Raw genomic sequence first — 7392 nt, 5'->3', positions numbered from 1 at the left:
CCAGCCAGACCCATGCCTAGAAAGTGTGGGTCAAGCAGAAAACAGTGCAGACAAGCCTTGTGAAAGCAAATACAGTGGTACCTCGGGTTAAGAACTTAATTCGTTCTGGGGGTCCATTCTTAAACTGAAACTGTTCTTAACCTGAAGCACCACTTTAGCTAATGGGGCCTCCTGCTGCCGCCGCGCCGCCACGCGATTTCTGTTCTCATCCTGAAGCAAAGTTCTTAACCCGATGTACTATTTCTGAGTTAGCAGAGTCTGTAACCTGAAGTGTCTGTAACCCAAGGTACCACTGTATCGCAAATCCATTTTGCATCATATAAAGGCGTGCTTTCTTTAGTTCATCTTGAAAGCAGCATCATTTCTACCCCAAAAAAAGCAAGCCACATACCCCTTTGGTGCCCACAGCTGGTGAGAAAAGACAGGCTTCTGTCTTCTTTGCTGACAGCATACCAAACTTTCTCCCTTTGTTGTTGTTGTTGTTGTTGTTTAGTCATTTGGTCGCATCCGACTCTTCGTGACCCCCTGGACCAGAGCACGCCAGGCACTTCTGTCTTCCACTGCCTCCTGCAGTTTAGTCAAACTCATGCTGGTAGCTTGGAGAATACTGTCCAACCAACTCATCCTCTGTCATCCCCTTCTCCTTGTGCCCTCCCAGCACAGGGTCTTTCCCAGCATCAGGGTCTTTTCCAGGGAGTCTTCTCTTCTCATGAGGTGGCCAAAGTATTGGAGCCTCAGCTTCACAATCTGTCCTTCCAGTGAGCACTCAGGGCTGATTTCCTTCAGAATGGAGAGGTTTGATCTTCTTGCAGTCCATGGGACTCTCAAGAGTCTTCTCCAACACTATAATTCAAAAGCATCAGTTTTTTGGCGATCAGCCTTCTTCATGGTCCAGCTCTCACTTCCATACATCACTACTGGGAAAACCATAGCTTTAGCTATACGGACCTTTGTCAGCAAGGTGATGTCTCTGCTTTTTAAGATGCTGTCTAGGTTTGTCATTGCTTTTCTCCCAAGAAGCAGGCGTCTTTTAATTTCATGGCTGCTGTCACCATCTGCAGTGATCATGGAGCCCAAGAAAGTAAAATCTCTCACTGCCTCCATTTCTTCCCCTTCTATTTGCCAGGAGGTGATAGGCCCAGTGGCCATGATCTTCGTTTTTTTGATGTTGAGCTTCAGACCATATTTTGTGCTCTCTTCTTTCACCCTCATTAAAAGGTTCTTTAATTCCTCCTCACTTTCTCCCTAGTCACATATAAACAGGAAGAACGTTAGTCTCAGGTCCACCCTGCCTGCTAGGAGCCACCCACAATCAGAAGCTGTTGACAGAACAGCTGCCCAATGCCCCGGCCTTAAACAAAAGACCCGGGGGAAGGTCATCACCTCCTTTGACAGCCAGAACAACACAAGAGTGCCCTTTTAAAAATCTTATAGGGCCGCCTATCACATCTCGCAATCAGCCAATTAGTCAGTCAATCAAAGGGTTTTGAAAACCTGCATTTTCTCCATCACAAAGAACTTACCTTTCTCTTTCACACACACATAAACCTCTTTCTCTCGTAACTCTCCGAATGGAGCAATCACTCTTTTTATAAAGGTTCCCCCGTTGTGAGCAGTGATAGGCAATGTAATAATACTTTTTATTGGGTCAATATATCAGTTTAGAAAACAGAAGCTATTCCATTCTTGAGATGATGGTCAAAGGCTGACCTGGGAGCTGCAGGTACGCAGGACTCTTGACAGGTGCCCGGCGGGAGACCTGCTCTATTTACCTCACATTAAGTTTGTCTTTTCGGTCCTTTTACTGCACTTTCTATATTGTAAGCAGCCCTCATAAAACATTCTCCTGAAAGCCTGTTTCGCAGGGCGGTAAATATTCTCTCTCCCCACCCCACATCTGCTTAGGCAGGAATCAATCAATCAGAGAAATCCCCATGCGACAGCTGGGTATATCAATCAAAGTTAGAGCTCGGACGGGTGGGTGAAGGCAGTGGGGTTTCAGAGTTTGGGAGAGGCATCAACCCTACAGTGGGAGAGAAGACCATGGAAAAGAGGGAATCTGTGGCAAATTTAAACAAGAAGAGTGACTGCCATAAAACTTAGGGAACAAGCTGTACTACCAAAATGATTAAGGTTTTAAATAACAATTTTAGGTTCTATTTTAGTGATCAAGATTTAATATATATTTTTAACTGTGCTATATCTGTATTGTCTCTGTTACGCCCAACTGCGATTCAGTGTATTCCTGTAGTGTTTTATGATTTTCCTGATATTGTAAGTGAGCCGGAACTGGTCTGTGACCGTAATAATAAAATTCAATTCAATTCAGACAGGAAGGGGTTGGGTGAAGGCAGAAGTAATCTTTTAATTAAAAGCAGTCAGGCCAGTTGAAAGTGTCCTTCGTTAACTGAATACAGTGATACCTTCGTTTACAACCATAATCTGTGCCGGAGGTCCGGTTGTAAACCAAAACAGGTTGTAACCCAAGGCGCGCTTTCGCCAATGGGGCCTCCCCCCCAAAAATGGGTTGTAATTTTAAAAAATGGGTTGTAATCCAAAAAAAAGGGAAACACACTTCAGGGTTTGACATGGTTGTAATCCAAAACGGTTGTAATCCAAAATGGTTGCAAACCAAGGTACCACTGTACAAATGTACTTTTCTTCCTCCCAATCTCCACATTGAATATAAATGTACCCCCTCCCCCCAAAAAAAATCTCAAAACAGGCTGTGGTCCTGCAAGTTTTCATAATGATCCAGAGATGATTTGGCCACCGAACTTGAATTTGCACTTGCAAATACATTTAGCAACAGTTTGGAAATGCCCTATGTTTTTATCAAGCTATAATTTCTCATTTTTATTTGTGGAGCTGCCCAGGGAGCTTTTTGCTTCAGGGCGGCCTGTCAATAATGTAAATAATTTATCCGATGTTAGTAATACGCAGAGTAGGCCTATTGAAATGAATGGGCAACTAGCTTAGGTCTATTCATTTCAGTTGGTCTACTCAGAGTCCAGTTTGGTTGGGTGCAGCCTGCTAAAATGTTTATTTGTTTAAGATGTTCATATAGCACTTAATTACCTGCATTTCTAAGTGGTATACATGAAAACAAAATTTCACCCACGACGTGATCCTTTTAGCTAGCATTGCCAGAGGCAGAACTTGAGGCCTTCTGCATTCACAGCAGATGATTTTCCCCTGAGCCATGAGTTTGATGGTTTTCTTGCTCTTTTACTATTCTTAGCTGTTTGGGGGTAAAAATTTTTTTAAAAAAAATAAATCACACATTTGAATAAAACCACAAAGCTCAGAATCCTAGCATATTAGAAGGCAAAACATATTCATCCCAAGGACAGGCATAAAGATAAGAAGAGCCTCCTGGATCAAGCCAATGGCCCATCTAGTCACAGAATCATCGAAGTGTAAAGTTGGAGGGAACCCCAAAGGTCATCCAAACCCCCGCACTGCAGGAATTTCAGCTAAAGCTTCCCTGACATATGGCCCCCCAACCTCTGCTTAAAAACCTCCACAAAAGGAGAGTCCACAACCTCCCAAAGGAGTCTTCTTGTTCCATTGTTGAACAGCTCTTACCATCAAAAAAGCTCCTCCTGACGTTCCATCAGAATCTCCTTTCTTGTAACTTGAAGCTCTTGGCTTGGGTCCTAGCCTCCGGAAAAACAAAACTGCTCCATCTTTCACGTAACGGCCCTTCAGATATTTGAAGATGGCTCTCATATCTCCTCTTTTCCAGGCTAAACGTACACAACTCCTTCAACCGTTCTTCAAAAGGCTTGGTTTCCAGACCCTTGATCATCTTGGTTGCTCTCTTCCACACACATTCCAGCTTGTCAACATCCTTCTTAAATTATGGGGCCCAGAATTGGACACTGTATTCCAGGTGGGGTCTGACCAAGGCAGAATAGAGTGGTACTACGACGTCCCTTGATCTGGCACACTATACCTCTGCTGACGCAGCCTCAAAGAGCGTTGTTGTTTTTTGTTGCTGCTGCATCACACTGTTGACTCATGGTCTACTAAGACCCCTAGATCTTTTTCACATGTCCATCATCCTGTTCTCACAGTGTCCAGACAGATGCCTGTTGGAACCCGTGTGGCGTTTGCCCTCCTAGGTGGGTCATAAGGAAAGGCTTAAATGAGTGCGATGTGATTGGCCAGTGGGAACCCAAGGGGAGGAGTTAGAGTTGGAATTGTTGGAAAGTCAGTTGGGAGTTGGAGAGGGAAGAGGGAGGATAAGTCTGTGGGTTGGTCGAATTGTGTTGTGAGAGAGTGAGAGGAACTGTTAGGTGGAGTCAGATAGATTGCTGGGATAATCAGTTTGAAGTTGTTAGGAACGTATAGGTCAGTAAAGAAACTACGATTAAGAAACTGACAAGAAAAATTAACTGAAACCTTAAACTTGTTCATGCTTATAAAAATAAACTTGATTATTTGTTAATGTTAACAACTGTCTGGGCTCCGTGTATACCCGAGAGAAACGGGTTGGTGCCAGCGAAGAGGCAATCACAGTAGTGGCACAGGGATCAATAGACCGTCAAACGTCCGGGGACTCTGTGTGATCGCCACAACCCGCAATCAGGATTCGAACACAACAGCCCTCTCTCCTCCTGTGGATTCCAACAACCGTATTCAGAAGCATTGCCATCAATAGCCTTCTCCGTGAATTGGTCTAATCTTCTTTGAAAGTCATCCAACTTGGCGGCCATCATACTTTAGCTGTGTGCTGTGCACTCTGAATCTTTCAACAGTCAGTTTCACTTAATGTCCACAAATTCTGGTGTTATGAGACCAGGAGAGAAAAAATAATTCTACCCACTTTCTCCCTGCTGCATGTAATTTTATAAACTTCTATCAAACCCTTGCTCTCTTTTGCTCTAAACTACAAAGTCCCCAGAAGGAAGACGGAAATTTCAAGTTCCTCTCGTTGAATTTGCACCTTCTGTGTTTCCCTGCCCTCCTGTCGGTCTTCGGTTCTGCAGAACAAACTTCTAACTGCAACGTCGTGGCTTTCAATCTCTCTCTGAAGGATGCCAAACATTTTCCAGGGAGATGTTAACACTCCTTAACTGCACCGGCTCCCATCGCTACAACTCTGCGCCCCGCAGGATTACCATTTATCCGATGCCCTGCTTGTTCCCCTTGCTTTACAGTTACTTATCTATAATAAGGGGAGAGGAAATCCAGTCACTTGGAGATAACTTGCCAGAGCAGGTGGTTTGGCTGGAGATAACTGCTCATCCAGGTGACATACAAGAAATGCAGGTAAAGTCCAGATAACAGCCAATCTGGGCTGCAGACCTGATAAACTACGGGGAAACACATCTCTTACTCCCTCTCTAGTCGGATGGGAAACAAGCTGTTCCCTGCTGGATAATGTTTTCACAAGCTGAGCCTCGTAATTTTGACTGGTAGAAGTTTTAGCACCTGAGTACAGACCCAACATGAGCATTTACAGGGATGGTTAACAAGGCGTCATCAGTTCCAGCAAGGCAAAGAGGAAACAAAGGAAGACTCAGCCTGTAGGGAGCAAAAGTAGGTCTGATTGTTGCTTAGACCAGCAAGCAATCTTGATGCAGAAGTCTATGAACTGGGTCAGGAGGCATCAACTGACACTGTGGCCTGTTGCATCCTTGCAGAATGCCAGCCTAAGCTCTAAATTGACCTCTGGCATTAACTGGCAACTCTCTGGTTAACTTCAATCATGGATAATACTCCTTGGGGTAAAGTAGAAGAGAGCAATTTGCTTCTTAGAGGGATCACTGATTCCTAATATTGGGGCTAAGATGGTTAACAGTTATTAACGGAAAGCTCATGTTACATTTGCGATAGCTTGGGCTTTTGCAACCCATACTTTCAAAGCTCTTCCCACTTCCAGAAATATGCTACTTCTATTTTGTTGGTGCTTGCTGCCCACTTGGCCTTGACCTATGACAAGGCCTTCTAGGTGGTGGTTCCTATTTGTGGAATGCCCTCCCTGGTGAGGTACATCTCCCTCCCTTGTTGATAATGTTCTGGGGGAACTTAAAAACATTCCTGTTCATGCACACATTGGATAGCTGAAACAGACTGCTTTCAAGCATCAGTGATATTACGAGCTGTGACCATATGTAACCACTGCAAATGTTTTCAAGTGTTCAGAATGTTTTGTTTTAGTGGGTTATTGATTGCCAGTCCAGGTTCCTTTGAGAGGAAGGGTGAGATAGAAATTTAATTAATAGGGCCATCCTATTACATAACAACAACAACAACAACAACAACAACAACTGTTGTTGTTGTTGATTTGTACCCTGTCCATTTGACTGGGTTGCCCCAGCCACTCTGGGCAGCTTCCAACATATATAAAAACAGAATAAAACATTAAACATAAAAACTTCCCTATACAGGGCTGCCTTCAGATGTCTTCTAAATGTTGCATAGTTACTTATCTCCTTGGCTTTGGGGGTCACATAACTCCATAGCCTCCGACATTTCTCCGATGAAATTAGGGATGTGGTGCTGTGGGTTAAACCACTGAGCCTAGGGCTTGCCGATAAGAAGGTCGGCGGTTCGAATCCCTGCGACGGGGTGAGCTCCCGTTGCTCGGTCCCTGCTCCTGCCAACCTAGCAGTTCGAAAGCACGTCAAAGTGCAAGTAGATAAATAGGTACCGCTCCGGCGGGAAGGTAAACGGTGTTTCCATGTGCTGCTCTGGTTTGCCAGAAATGTCTTAGTCATGCTGGCCATGTGACCCAGAAGCTGTACACCGGCTCCCTCGGCCACTAAAGCAAGGTCAGCACCGCAACCCCAGAGTCATCCGCGACTGGACCTAATGGTCAGGGGCCCCTTTACCTTTACCTTTAAGGAAAGAGGGTACATTCCAGGATCAAATCAGAAACCGGGACGGCTTCTGTAAATCGGGGACTGTCCCTGGAAAACAGGGACACTTGGAGGGTCTGCTTCCCACTCTATGATTGATCCCTGCCCCCAGACCACAGTTTCAGACTTGTCTGAAGCAGGCAACATAGAGCCAAACATACTTTGGGAGGGTGCTTTGCAAATGTAAGTTAGGGGCCATGACTCAGCTAATGTCTTCCAGTCCTCCAATGGTAGTAAACACTCCTCTTTCTGTTGGCTGCTTCCACCGGCCCCCGCTCCCCCCGCCTCTTACAGCAACGAAGCCTAATCTGCCACTGCCAAGCCCCCTCTGACCTTGCCCACCCAGAGAAGCCAGCTCGCACTCAGCAGCCATCCTGGATTAGCCCTCTGTCAATACAAGTGTTTTTGTGCCGATGTGGTGACCTTTGGCTCTGCCCTGGCTCCCAACAGACATCCATTTGTTTGGTTGTTAGCCTTGATGTTTGCCCGCAGGACAGACGGATGGGGGGGGGCTGGCAAGCGA

General features: G+C 45.3%; 1 long non-coding RNA gene across 1 annotated transcript; it reads right to left on the bottom strand.

The window, feature by feature from the left end:
• Window positions 1-949: 949 nt before the first annotated feature.
• On the bottom strand, window positions 950-3705 carry LOC308486527. The gene is made up of 3 exons (XR_013991128.1): window positions 3589-3705; window positions 3079-3241; window positions 950-1245 (listed from the first exon to the last, which is right to left on the bottom strand). It is a non-coding gene; the product is annotated as an uncharacterized lncRNA (long non-coding RNA).
• Between the last annotated feature and the right edge of the window lie 3687 nt (window positions 3706-7392).

The sequence above is a fragment of the Podarcis pityusensis genome, assembly GCF_964106645.2.
Source record: "Podarcis pityusensis genome assembly, chromosome: 10".
In the NCBI taxonomy this organism is placed as follows: domain Eukaryota; kingdom Metazoa; phylum Chordata; class Lepidosauria; order Squamata; family Lacertidae; genus Podarcis; species Podarcis pityusensis.
The sequence above is the reverse complement of the archived record's forward strand: the minus strand, read 5'-3'. Positions and strand labels throughout refer to the sequence as shown.